We start from the raw sequence: 13686 nt of genomic DNA on the forward strand, positions 1-13686 counted from the left end.
ACGTGAACATACACTGGATTCTCTCCTGGCGCTCGTCCGACAAGGTGTTGGCGTCGTTAAGGGATTTTGGAAATGGAAATACACAGTCTTGAAGGTAATGAAAGAAACCACCGAATTGCCACTTACGGATCAACCATGAACAGTTCTGTACATGTGTACAGTGTTTGTTACATCTCCATGGGTGTGTTTGTGTCATCATTTTGACTCATCTGGGGTGTGCATTTCCAGTGATTTCAGAAGTGCTGAGTTTGGGTTCAAACTGAAAGATTGTAAATGTAATTACATGCATATAACAGAAAGTAAATACATATGTGATTATACATTTATTTGTAGTATATGAGTAGTATAGACCAATATAAAGGAGGTTGTGAATAGGGATGAATCTAACCAAGCGCCAGGGCCAGCATCCCATCCATGGACTCGAGGCAGACGGCCAAACTTGCCCCAACACTACTGTCCGTCCCAGGCCTGACAGCGGGAGCCCAGCTGACATGTGACCAGGAGCGACACCTCCGGGCCAGAGGTCAGCACAGATCTCTGCAAATCTCCCCAGGCATGGCATCAGATTAAAGACAAGGGGAGAGCTTGCCCTACAACCTTAACCCGATAAGACCCTTGAAGTCTTCTGCTCTGACCTAGACTTGACTCCCTCATCTGCGGCGTTAGCTATTAATTACCGGCTGATAGCTGCTCAGTCCAATTCGTTCCGATGGTTCCTCGGTTGCTGAAGTGGTGGCTGGCGCCAGGCTCACTTACGCCAGCCATGGGGTAAAGAGCTCTTCAAGGAACCGAAGCAGCCATACTCGAAGAAGCCTTTGTCCCCCTGTTCAGCAGTGGCCGCAGGTGATTTGAGTGATGAAGGGGTCCAGACAGCATCGACTGGGGCTAACACGCACAGCTTTTCTGGCACTGTGCCAAACAAAAGCGGATTAAACATGGTACGGTGGATTTGGAACTTCCATTGCCATGATTAGTTCTTCTGCACATTTCAAGATCAGATGAGATGAACAGTCTCCTCCAAGGAAGGAGCTCACTTTACAAAATGTACAGATGGTCTTAAAGGGCATGGTGAGGTCTGGTAAAGACCAATACATTCTGCTCATCCAAGGCCAAGGTCTATCAAATACAAGCTCCCCAGGTTCTGACCTTACACTGTTCTTACCCATTTACTGAAAAGTGTACATGGCCAAACCTGACATTTCCAGGAAATAAGACCTCCCAGAGAAAACGCACATGTCCACAGAGGCTAGACCAGTCAGGCGAAGCTGGAGGCCAAATACTTGTGTGAGGGGATGGACACAACCACCCTCCCCACACACACACACACACACACACGCGCTGATTAGATAAGTCCTAAACCCACTCAGCCACACGCAGCGAAGGCCATGTTTCCCACTCACTCCCTATGTGCTGCTCGAAGGGAGAGGTGATAAGGTGGGCCGTTTAGGGGTCATTGCGATTAGATGACTAGAGAGAGCGCATTCCTGCCGGCTCATGGGTGGGACACTCTGCTTTCGGCATGTCCAACACTTACAGGTATGTGTGAGTGGGCTTTGTCTGTCCCTGAAATACCCAGTACTCGAGCTGGGGAATAAAAAAAGCTTATATCTATTACTAACTAATCACTTTGTCCACATTTGTCCATGTGCCATATCACCCCATACACTGCGATGCACTGCTATCTGCCAGAATGACTGTGTATTATAAGAACATTAGTTTATTTAGTTCATTAAAGTTTATCAAGTAGGAAACACCACTCCAATTCAGATATCTGCATTCAGATATTCCACCATGCATCTATTTCAGTCTAGTCGCATCCATAAAACCTGGATCTGGCCCCACCTCCATGCGCACTCTATCACAATAGGGTTTGTGTGTGGAGGCAGGGGTAATTAGCATTGCATATGTGTCGGCTCGGGCCTCTCCACAATCAAGCGGTGCTGGCAATAGCTGGAGAGATAACTAAAGGGGTGAGGGTGGAGAGGAGGCACCTGGGGTGGCAGCGGCCTTAACACAGGCCCTGGGGTGTGGGAGGAAGAAGAGGGCCTGGGATTAGGAGTAATAGCATCATGGAGGGATCAGTGCAGCCTATCTCATTACGCCAAGGCACAACGAGCACAGCCCTCTCAAAGCAGTTTATAATTACGCCTTTCCAGGCCACAAACAAACCTCACTTATTACCCTTCTCCTTGGCGTTTCAGCTGTAGGAAATCAGACGCTAATTGCAGTATTTTCCTAATACTCAGCGCGCACGAGCAGCGCAGGCTGTTCACTACTCGTCCTGTCGACGTGTAATAAAGTTTTTATCTGTCAGCCCAGCGTGTGGGAGATGAGCCAAGGTCACAGCCGTGCTCTCCAACATGCGGCAGAAGAAAATATATATTCGCTCAACTTTGTTTACCTAATTATATAAATAATATCCGGTTTTTCGGGCAAAAAGAGAAACAAATAAATATTTTAATTTCGAGGCTGATTATAAACTCAAGGACCTTCAAGGATGTTTCCTTTCTAATCATCTACCACAATTATGTACATTTCCTAATATATTCTCAAAGCATCCGTGTTTATTTTTTTTCTTCGCATTCTTCTGTTTTCTCTAACAATAGTATTAAATGTGAATATCATTAAATCCTAATTGTAAAAAAAAAAAAAAAGAGGAAAGGGGAAAAAAAAAAGAAAACTGAGGATGGGGAGGGGGGCCGCAACCACACACACACACACACACAAATGTGTTTAAATTTAATGACTAAATGCTATCAGCCAGAAGAAAAAAATAAAATCACAACATAACACGGAATGACACATCAGGCCCTAATTAATTGATTAGTGTTCTCTAACGGAGTATTCTATTATGTGCATTACGGCTGCTTTGATAGTAATTATCATGACTCCCGCAGTTCTCCCAACCCTCGGCAGAAGCAGCAACTTCTCGCCCTCCCTTATCAAGAGCTGTCAAAGAAAAGCGCCCCATTAGTCTGCCAGTGTAATAAATTGGCTGCATGAAACACACTCGTGGCCCACCTCTCGTGTGTGTGAGAGAAAGAGAAAAAGAGAGCCCTTGCAGGGGGGATGAGAGGAGAGAATAACGGAAAAAATAATAGATAGTCTCCGGTTCTCAGATGAGGCCCTGTCAAAGCAGAGTGAATATATGTTGACAGTTGTGCTGCTCCTCATGGCAGGATGCTCCTAAGTGAACCCTTTATTGGCACTGATGGGCGAGCAGGGATGCTGGTGCCAGTCCCCTCCCACACTATGGCCAGCGCTACTGAGAGTGCTAACAGACCAGCTGCAAAGCAGGACACTTGCTAATGCTAACAGCACCTGCCTGGCAAAGATGTGTGAGGAGAAGTGGGAACTGGACATGATAACAGCATCTGACTAAACACTAACATCTAACAGACAGATGATTGGAGATGGAATGAAAGATTCTATTTGCGAGACATATTCATAAAAAGCAAAGTATTGGTGTGTGAATAAAGCTCTGATGATCTGAACATAACATGACAATAGAATCTTGTTTTGTATTTTACTGCTTTTTTGTATTAATTTTGTAAACAACACTTTAATGCTATATTTGTTCACATCCAGGTGAACTCTGATCTGTATCGGTAAAGCAGTCCGCGAACATTATATTTGTTCATATGCTTTGAAGCAAAACCAACAGTAAAATGATGTTAGATACATGTGTCATGTGCCTATATTTATGTTTTATTTGTTTTTTCTAGAGATGGCTACAATACCCAAGAACATCAGAGAATCTCTCTTTATCATTAAGTCTACAGCAGTACAATGCTATACTCGTTCTCATGCTTTGTAAAGCAACACCAAATCAGTGCTATTGTTAGCAATCTTTATCTTGAGCTCACCTCGCTTTTAAAGCCCATTTCAGGTAGCGCCAGTAAAGACAACGTGTGCATGTGTAACAGCTTCATGTTCACAACTCCCTACAAAGCCTGGACCCTAATCCTCACCCATAGGCTATAGCTTTACAGCTAATGCTATCACTACTGTCTCACAGAACTCTCGAGTGATTTGGGCAAAGCCCAGGGAAAAACAGAGTAAACAATCTGATTACCCTACTCCAGATTAACCCTCATGAGTTCAGAAAAAGGCCAGTAGACTGCTCTTTTGTCATTATGCTAGAAATGTCAGCTTTGCATAAAGTCACTGTTAGGATACACCACAGTCGTTAGCACTGGAATGGAAGGAAATTTCTTTTCCATTCTTTGTTTTTCCCCCTTACTGTAGGATGATTTCCTTTAACTGAAAGACACATGCACTGTGAAGGGGATGAAACGGTTACTGAAATGAATGGGTTAACTGGTCTTGCATACAATCTATAGGATGCACCATATGGCTGAGTGAGGCACATGTTTCTGACCCTTAATCTGCCAATGACCCCAGAGTGACTGCGCGGTGACGCAGGTCCAGGGGATATCTGTGGGGCTAGCAACAGGCTTGAGCTTAGCATGCAAAGGCTTTTCAGGAATTTCAATGCCTGATGGTCACCCACTGACCATCATGTGAACTGCACTAAGTGTAGCATTAAGGCAAAAGTGTGGGGACATCAAACGTGGGCAGGGTGAGAAAGAGAACATTCATAGGGTAAGATTTAATTAAATGTATTTCATTTGCAAAGGTACAGAACCCAATATATTAAAATACACGTAATGCGACCCCGCCCAAATTTCTCACAATTATTATAAATGTGTTAGTTATATTAGTGCTGGGTGATATGAGCTCAAATCAATATCATGATTAATTGTACATTTTACCACGATTATAATTAATGAATGGTAATTTTTGTTTTTGTATTTTTTACCCTCATAGTTCAGTGACTCCAGTATGTTCCAGTATAAAAGCTGGGATAACTTTTTTCTAATGTTACTGTGAGCTTATTTCTCTCTTGTTTTGTGCGATTTTGCTTTGGTCGTTGAAAGTGTTTATTTATTTGTTTGTATTCTTTTGTTTTTCTCTTTTCTTTGTTTACAATTGACTTCTTTTTGTTAAGTGTCGTCTTAATTAAAGTCAAAACATTACATATCCAAACAAAAAACGCTGTGATTTTCTTTGGTACAAGATGCTCAAATGGCTTGGTTGGCGTCTGTGTTTAGGTTCTCCTCCATGTTGCTTCCATGTGGCATATAGTGCCAGAAGCATGTGACTACAGTGTGGTAGTGTAGTTTAAAAGAGACCATACATGAACACACAGTGGGGACATAACAGAATAAACCAAAAAAAAAAAAAGAGATATAATCGATATAGACAAGACTATGTTGATTAGAACTTCTGAATGTTAATTTCGATTAATTTTTGATTAATTGCCTAGCCCTAGTTTATATATTGCAAAAATTCTCCGGCCGTACATTTCTGAAATATATTAGACATTCCCACATCTGAGTTTTCCCACTATGAAATATCATCACAATATTATAAAAATAAGCATTGATTATCCAAAAAAGCACATGTTAGTAAGAACAAATGGTAAAATACTTGGACAATTCTTAGTACTCTTCACTGGCAGGCCAGCCTCGCACTTTTATAACCAGATTACGAATTCCACAGAAATCTTTAAAATCCACAGAGGGAGTATTTTGCTGGTCCATTTTTCATTCATGAGATGCTCATTTCCTCTCTTTATGAGATAACTACAGATTTCTATGACTTGATTTTCTATCCTCCATTAAGATTTTTTGGGCAGAACTCCATAATCAGAATACGAGGGAATCAAACACATATCCTTGTGAATATATGAAAAGTGTAGAGTCATGCACAAAACAGTTTTTCTTATATTTATTTGAGTTATTTCAAATGTAAATTGAACAGAAGCTGTACTCTAATTAAACCAGATCATGAATTTTACACGGGACTTGACCATAGGTATGGGAGCATTCAAACATTAAAAAAAAAACATACATGAGCTTCACCTGACCCATGTTGCTTAGCAACTAGTTTCCATTTAAAAATTGTAATACAGAAGTGGAAAAAGCCGGGGGTGAGACGATCAGTAGGGACGTTAGGCGGAAAAAGGAAACAAGCCGGGAGATAAGATGAGATCGCTAGAAACAACAAAAGTGCAACATAAATGTACAGCTGGGGCTACTCTTACATTCAACAAGGTAAAACGAGCTGGCTGTATAGACTCATCATAACAGTACGGCACAATATAGAATGGACACTCCACATTCTCCATGCAAGTGGGCACACAGACCGTGATTATTGATTTTTTTCTGTCATAAAAGGAGAACAAATAGTTTGTTCATGGCTTATAGTTGATACCTCTGGCTTTCTCCTTCTTTTGAATGGGAATAACAGAGCAGTACACGGATGTCTGTCAGTAATGAACAGAAGAGGATGGCTGAAGGGGGATCACAGCCATTGATGCTAAAGCTAGTGGTCAATGCGACCCTCCTGTGATCTTGCTTTGACCAAGGCCAGGGAACGACAAGGGACGAGGCGAGCTACGGTGTTGTATGTAATTAAATGTGATTCAGTGATCAAAGCGGCTCGCCTTGAGATGACAGACCTGTATCTTCCAGAACTCCACACACCGTCTGGAACAGAGCAGAGAAGTGAGCAGGGAAAGATCAAAGGTGCCTTTGCATGCTAGCCTGGATTAGCGACATGCAGCTACGGACTCGGGTCACATTGGTGTAAGTGAGATGCTTTTTGACTAAAGATGTTTTTCAATGCAGCGCCGTAGAGAAGGTCTTAGCCTTCACTGACCGTACTCAAGTTCACCACAAATGGGGAGAGGCTTGTTTTGTGGCCTGCTGAGTAGAAAACAAAACATGGACTTCAAAAGACTGTGCCCTCCCACTCACCCCCAACAAGAGGAAGAGAAATAAAAAGTAAAAAAAAAAAAAAAAAGAAACCTTGCATAACCCGAGTATCAGTGGGGGCTTTGCAAGTCTTCTTTTCTCGTACACCAATCAAATCTCCAAGTTATTTCTCTCCCCATGCCTTGAATTTGACCCCATCAGAAATATGACACGAATCAGAGGGGAGTGGAGAAAGAAAGCGAAAAAGCAATGTAGGAGTACGAGAGAGAGAGAGAGACAGAGACGGAGAGGGAAGGAGAACGAGTCAGAGAAGGAATGTAAGCTGGAAAGCAGAAGGAGAGATGACACAAAATTCCTTATGCAGCACAATGTTCCTGTACAGAGCTTCTTAAACGGAGAGCTTCGTTACATAAAGCTGAGTGCCAAGTGGGTCAGGGCCTGCCACTCATTCGGAGCAGCCGTCGGATAAAAGATGTTTAGGCCCCATCTCGCTCTCTCTCTCTCTTTCTCTTTCTTTTTTTTAAAGAGGAATAGAAAATGAAGGCCATGTCTTCTGATCCTCGGCTAGGCAGAGAAGGCAGAGAGAAATTACAACTGCCTGCACAAAAACTCCATCAAACTTTCATTCGCCACCACCCATGGGACTTGTATAAAGAGAGCGAAATTGGGGAATAAAAATAACACAAGGAAGTTGCACTGTGATACAAAGTCAATATGTATATTTATGACAACTAGAGCCTTCCCTTGTGAGCGCTCTGGTAAAGTAGATAGAGAAGAAAGGTAACACAGCAGTAGGGAGTCAGAGGGAGGGACTCTATCTTCCCCTTAGTCAGCCACTGCCAAATGGCTGAAGAGCTTTTGCACTGCATTAAGCAAGCTAGTGAGCAGTGTTCAGAATCCTTTGTTTATACGAATGTTATTATAAGTTATCCATTAATATTCAGCTATATATGACTGTTCCAAATACTCCCTATAGCAGATTTCAAGCCCTTGATATCGTAATGTGCGTAAGATCTCATGACAGATCTCGTTCAATTCAAAAGTGACCGAGCCAAGTTTGATCAAAAAATATTTTCTTTCAGAACGACTGCTGTTTTTTTACATTTTAAGAAGCACTGGCTAATGTTCAGCCAAATGGACAGAGTCTGAAGTTAAATTCCCTGCATAACACTGAGTTTCTAGTTCAAATTGCTACATTAGTTATTTGGACTAAAGGCATTTTTCCAGTGCATATTCAAAACCAAAAATCACAGTGTTGGGTTCTAGTTCTAGTTTCTGTGACAGACAGTTGGAACAGTCCTATTTTACTCCTGTTTTACAATAACTTTATAATACATTTTTTATTTTATAAGCAGTCTTAGGTTAATCAGCACTGGGTACTTTACCAAATTATGTTTACCTTTCTTGGTGTTTAGTCATTTATTGGCGAGTATGAAGTACAGTGGAACCTCTACTAATGAACGCCTATACCAACGAACTTTCCAAGATACAAACCAGGCATTTGAATATTTTTTGCCTCCACCAACGAACCATGACTCTAGAAACAAACCCGGGCCTCCGCTGAGCCAGCGGCTGGAAATGGCCACTGACCCCAATAGGCGAGTCTCCCAGCGCGCCCAGACTTGAGTGAGCGTTTAAGATAAGCAAATTGTAGTTTTAGCAATTTAGCATTAGTGTAAATAGCAGACATCGAAATTTGTGCTAAGTTAAGCCGTATCTACGCTTCGTCTCCCCACATTCACCCACCTACTCTCCGTTATTCCACCCACCCCCCACCTCCCGTCATACAGCCAGTGCCTGTGTTACTCCTCCAGCCAGTCGTCACGTCTTCAAGGTAGCGATGTGTAACCACTTAAAACTTTATTTCTTTTTTATTACTGTTACCACTGTATTTATTTTTTATTTTTAGTAATGCTACATGTATTTTTTTTTACTAATTTGAGAGTGTTGTAAACATATATCAGTTCAAAAGGGTGACTTTCGGGGTGGGGGCTGGAACGCATTAATTGCTTTTCCATTATTTTAAATGGGGAAAATTGACTCGAGAAATTAACTTTTCTATTTACGAACCGGGTCACGGAACGGATCAAGTTCGTAGGTTGAGGTTCCACTGTAATATGATTGCCTTTTTTGACCCAACAAATGCACGGCATATTTCTGCCTGTTTGTTCAGAATATCTACAAGTCTGACTTGTGTAGAGACAAATAAAACACATTTTTTTCTGTCAAGTGGGAAAATGTGGGGGGAAATAGGTAAATGTTCTTCACATTATTAATTTTATCCTTTCTGCAGCTGGCTGAAATAAATAATAATTAATATGAGGACATTGGCTCAAAGTCTAGTGTTTTTTCACACGCACACCTACACATTAAACCAAACTGGACCGCACGAGCTGAACAACAAATGAGTGAAATCTGCTGACATACGCTATATTTTCAATTTTCATTTGCCCTTTACGCTCACTTTGTAAAGCATACATACCCTTGTGTGCTTCATCAGCCTTTTGATGCCATGATCTCATGCATGATCATGGTTGACACCAAACACATTGTTCCAGGCTGGTCACAAGGTACGGCTTAGTTCACTATTCAAAAAAAAAAAAAAAAAAAAAGCATGATAACCTCCCCACAATGTCCTGCTGAACTTTGCCATGGTAACACGGGGTGGCACATTCAGCTGGAAAAGAGTGACATTTCCTTTGATCTTACGGATAGGCTTGTGATTTTGAGAGGTAAAAACAGGCTGGAAAAATAAAAAAGGGTCACAAAGTTGAGCTCATCTGTGTTTCCTGGGGAAATGTGACTTAGGGCACCAACATCCATCAGGTGCATCTGAATCCTGGGAGTGGAGGAATAAGTGAAGGTATGTCACGGTCAGTCAACCAGTAGACTTTAATAGAGTCAGCGGTACATGGGCTGGGCAGTCAATAGCACGTGGAGCAACTCAGCTGGTAAAATATGGTAATGGAACTCTATTGAGTCAGCAGTACATGGACCAATGACTTTCCATTGTGCACAAAACATGGCCCAATGGAGTTCTATGCAGTGACTGACATGGACCAATGAAGTTACACAAGTGCTCCCAGAGCTATTGTACGCAAGCGTTTTTTCATCAAACATGTCTTTATTAGTGCCTTTATAGCGAGCCATGCTGCTGTTAGCATCTAAATTCAGGGCGAAAATCACTGAAATACGACTTTAATGTTCTCTTCTTTTGAGTTAAATTATAATAAAATGACATCTTTTTTTCAGAAGCCTTGTTCATCAACTTGAAACAGAACCAATACACTTTTACCCACAAAAAAAACGTGAATATTTCAGCTGACAAAAATCTTGCTCTAGATCAAAGAAGGCTCTTTTTTTCTCATGTTCTCCACGCTGTTCTTCTCATTGTAAATAAAATTAGGGTTAATTACTTGTCTGTGCTCCGATCCTTGTAGTGGTGTGGGATGGATAATTACAGTTCAGGTACACATTAACTTACTTTTGTTAACAATTAATCACTGTTTACGTTGAGGGCGCTCTCCACTTTGTAATTAATAATCAGGTCCAGCAATGAGTAATAACCACAGTCCAGGTAGAGCAAATGAAGGGCTCAATGAGGGGCTCATCTGTCTATATTAAAAGACAGTGGCTTTTAAAAGAAAGCCATGAAGCAGAACTGTCACTGGGCGAATGTCCATGTGGGGATAAGGTGAGAAAAGAGCTGAGGTGTAGGTATAAGTGCGAGGAATATGTGTGAATTTAATGTGTGAAGATGTTCGGGGCTTGGTACAGGGTAAGGGTGGGAAAAAAGAAGGATGTTTGAGAGGGAGAGAAAGTGCGGGTAAAAGAAGAGAGTGATTTGTAAAGTCACTCTACGTGGGGCGGCTCTGTGATTCACATGGTTAAAGGGTAGTTTACACTTCCATCACAATGCATTGATCTAGAGATCAGGACTCAAGTGGATCACTTTTAGAATGTTAAAATCAATTGTAACAAATGAAAGTAATATAAGGGTGTATGCGAACATACATTTACATGCAGAACTGATTATTAATATGTTTTTTAGTGGGTTCCTTTTACAGACGCCAAAGAAAGTTGAGAGTTGTGAAAGAAAACCCCTGGGTTTGAATGCTCTTTCACTACTAAGTCTTTTACATGACTTTCAGGTGGCACTCAGTATTTGCCTGCATTATAATAATGCATTACTCATAACACACCATTTATAGGCCATGTAGATTTGATATGAGTGAATTCTAATAACTGAAATTTTAAATTGACTGCTGGGGGCTTCCTTTCACAATGGCAGACACAGTTGAAATATATCATGAGATTAACACTGTAAACCCTGTGAGAACCCGCCCCTCCAAAACACACTGGAACACATCAACAAACACACACACACACACACCACTATACTGCTAAACTGGCACTGGCTGTCGTTTGTATATCTTTCACTAAGCAGACCAGGACACCTCCATAGCTGTGTCTTGCTGGTTTGTGTGGGCTGCTGGCTATCGGTACTGGCCTGTGCTGTGGGTCAGTCTGGGCAGTAGACCCAGCCCCTGCAGCGCTGCCAGGCCAGGGGGCTTTTCGGCACATTTGTTCTGGTTTATCTGCATATTTGGGCTGGCTTTGGTGTGCTCCTAACTGATAAAATTCTGCCAGTGTTTTCTAGCTTCGTTTGAGCCAAGGCACAGTGACCTTCTCCTGAAGACTCCCTTTGAATGGAGGGAAGGCTTAGGGGGAGAAAAAAAATGCAAGCCAGGCAGGTGGGGAAAGGGTCCAAGTTTTATCATGTTGGAGACAAAAAAAACAGAGATGTCAGGGGATGACACACACACACACAGACAGAGTGAGAGGGAGAGACCCACATGGTATGCTGGTACTAGCATAGTTTCACAGATGATTAAGTGCAACAGACAGGCTTGTCTTCACCCTGCCATATTGTACAGGTCCAAGTCCAACCAGCATACAAAATGCCACCAGTAGAAACACCACACACATTGTAATAGGTGTGCGAGTCTATGCGTGAAAAGCAATACTCAACTGCCCACATACACAGGGAGTCTGCCTGACCGCAGTCTGTTTGCCTCAGCTTTCAAACAATCTGGAGGATCAGAGAAAACCTGTTTTATGATCCTTGCATCTGGGCATGTGCAGTTTCCTTTTTTTCTTTGTGTGTTTTAATATTTGGGTCGATTTCTGATCAAGTGTTACTCAATCACAGCTTAGAGTATGGCCTTACAGCTTTGTAGGACATGGTGCTGCCGTTTACCAGCACAGGGAACATTTCAACACTAAGAAACTGCAGGATAAGCCGATGGAAAGCAGGATGAGTCAAAACTCAGGAAAAAACAGGAAAAATGACTGATCACATAGAGTCTGCACATCCTGATAAACTGCAGAGCGGGGCTACTGTACATTTTTTAAAATCAGTGATGTCTACTGCCGGGTATTTTGAAGTCCTTGACCTTTAAAAAAAAATCAGCTGGTAACGAAGCTGAAAATCTCACCAATAAAGCAACAATATTAAATCCATTGTTTAATAATACAACAACATGAGAAATCAATCACTTCATAGACATAGTATCACCCCCTGCACAACAGCAACATTACAAAAGCTCAAATAGTACATGCAAACTCAAAAAGAACAGCAAATGCACGTCCTAACCTTTACAATCACATTAATATGAAAAAGAAATCACCGAAATCAATTTACTGAATATTCTGAATACAATTAACCAAGCCTCCTGTAGATGTTTTAGAAGTTATGGCTCCCGATACAAACGCAAGGGTTTTAAGAAACAGCCTATCCTCTTTTTGAACTCTCACAGGTGCACACTACAATCATAATATTGATGTTCTTCACTACTAAAGCAACAGTGGAGGAAGCATTCTATCAAAGGAACTGACCTATGATCAGCTTCCCTTATAAACAGAGCTGACAGATAATGTTTGCAAGGAATGCAGTATCTGAGAGAGTAGAGCATTAAGCATTGAGCTCAGAGAAAAGAATGACATCACCCATGCTCTGCAGAGCTTCAGTGTAAACAGAAACGTAGACAAGTATGATGCTTTCGACCGAGGTCATGAACGACAAGGAACAAAGTTGACTTAGTTCAGCGCTGGCACAGGCGGATTATCCCCAGCCCACCCACGACACGGGAGAGGGCCTCAAATCCTGATTATGCCACGATAACATCAATAGCTCAGCACAAGTTAAAAAGGTGAAGTGATGTTTAACTCCTATGATAGGCCATGCAGGGAGCATGAAGGCAAGCAGAGTGGCAAGGCATAAAGCCCTCATCTGTCTGAGTGGGGATGAGGGCTGGGACAGCCTAATCACCTCCAACCTCCACCACCCTGCTCCGGATTACACACTACAGCTGTAATCCTGAATTACGGACGTGCTTGCTGGGTGCAGAGCGTAAAACAACCAAGGTCAAATAAGGCCACTAGACTAAAATGAATGAATCAATGAATGAATGAATCAATGAAAGACCGAATGAATGTTTTACTAGCATCAGAATGTCTTTACATTGGTATATGGCACATTTATGAATGAATAAATGAGTGTATGAAACAGGATGTGATCAGGACATGTGTGTTATACACTGTCAAACATAGAACTGCAACCTACAAAGGATATTTTCTTTTCCAATATGTAACAAAGTACTTTAAATGTCTACAGTTCAACAATTTGAAAGTGAGTTAACATCTACAGACCTGTCTTTGAATAAAAGGTTTTGCTTTCCTTTTCCTCAGCAAAGGTATATTTATCCTTCAACTTTATTAGAACAGGATTACATGCTTTGACAGATGGCTTGTCAAGTTTACAGAAGTGTAAACTATACTGTGCTGGTCACACACACAACTAAACTTGTCACATGTAGACAGACACAAAACCACTTCATCGGGA

At 41.7% G+C, this 13686-nt stretch overlaps 1 protein-coding gene across 3 annotated transcripts in view; it reads right to left on the bottom strand.

The window, feature by feature from the left end:
* The window catches only part of LOC136677543 (cotranscriptional regulator ARB2A homolog), a 172399-nt gene that overhangs the window by 33941 nt on the left and 124772 nt on the right, over positions 1-13686 (bottom strand). The window lies entirely within an intron of this gene.

Source organism: Hoplias malabaricus, chromosome X2, assembly GCF_029633855.1.
Source record: "Hoplias malabaricus isolate fHopMal1 chromosome X2, fHopMal1.hap1, whole genome shotgun sequence".
NCBI classification, from domain to species: domain Eukaryota; kingdom Metazoa; phylum Chordata; class Actinopteri; order Characiformes; family Erythrinidae; genus Hoplias; species Hoplias malabaricus.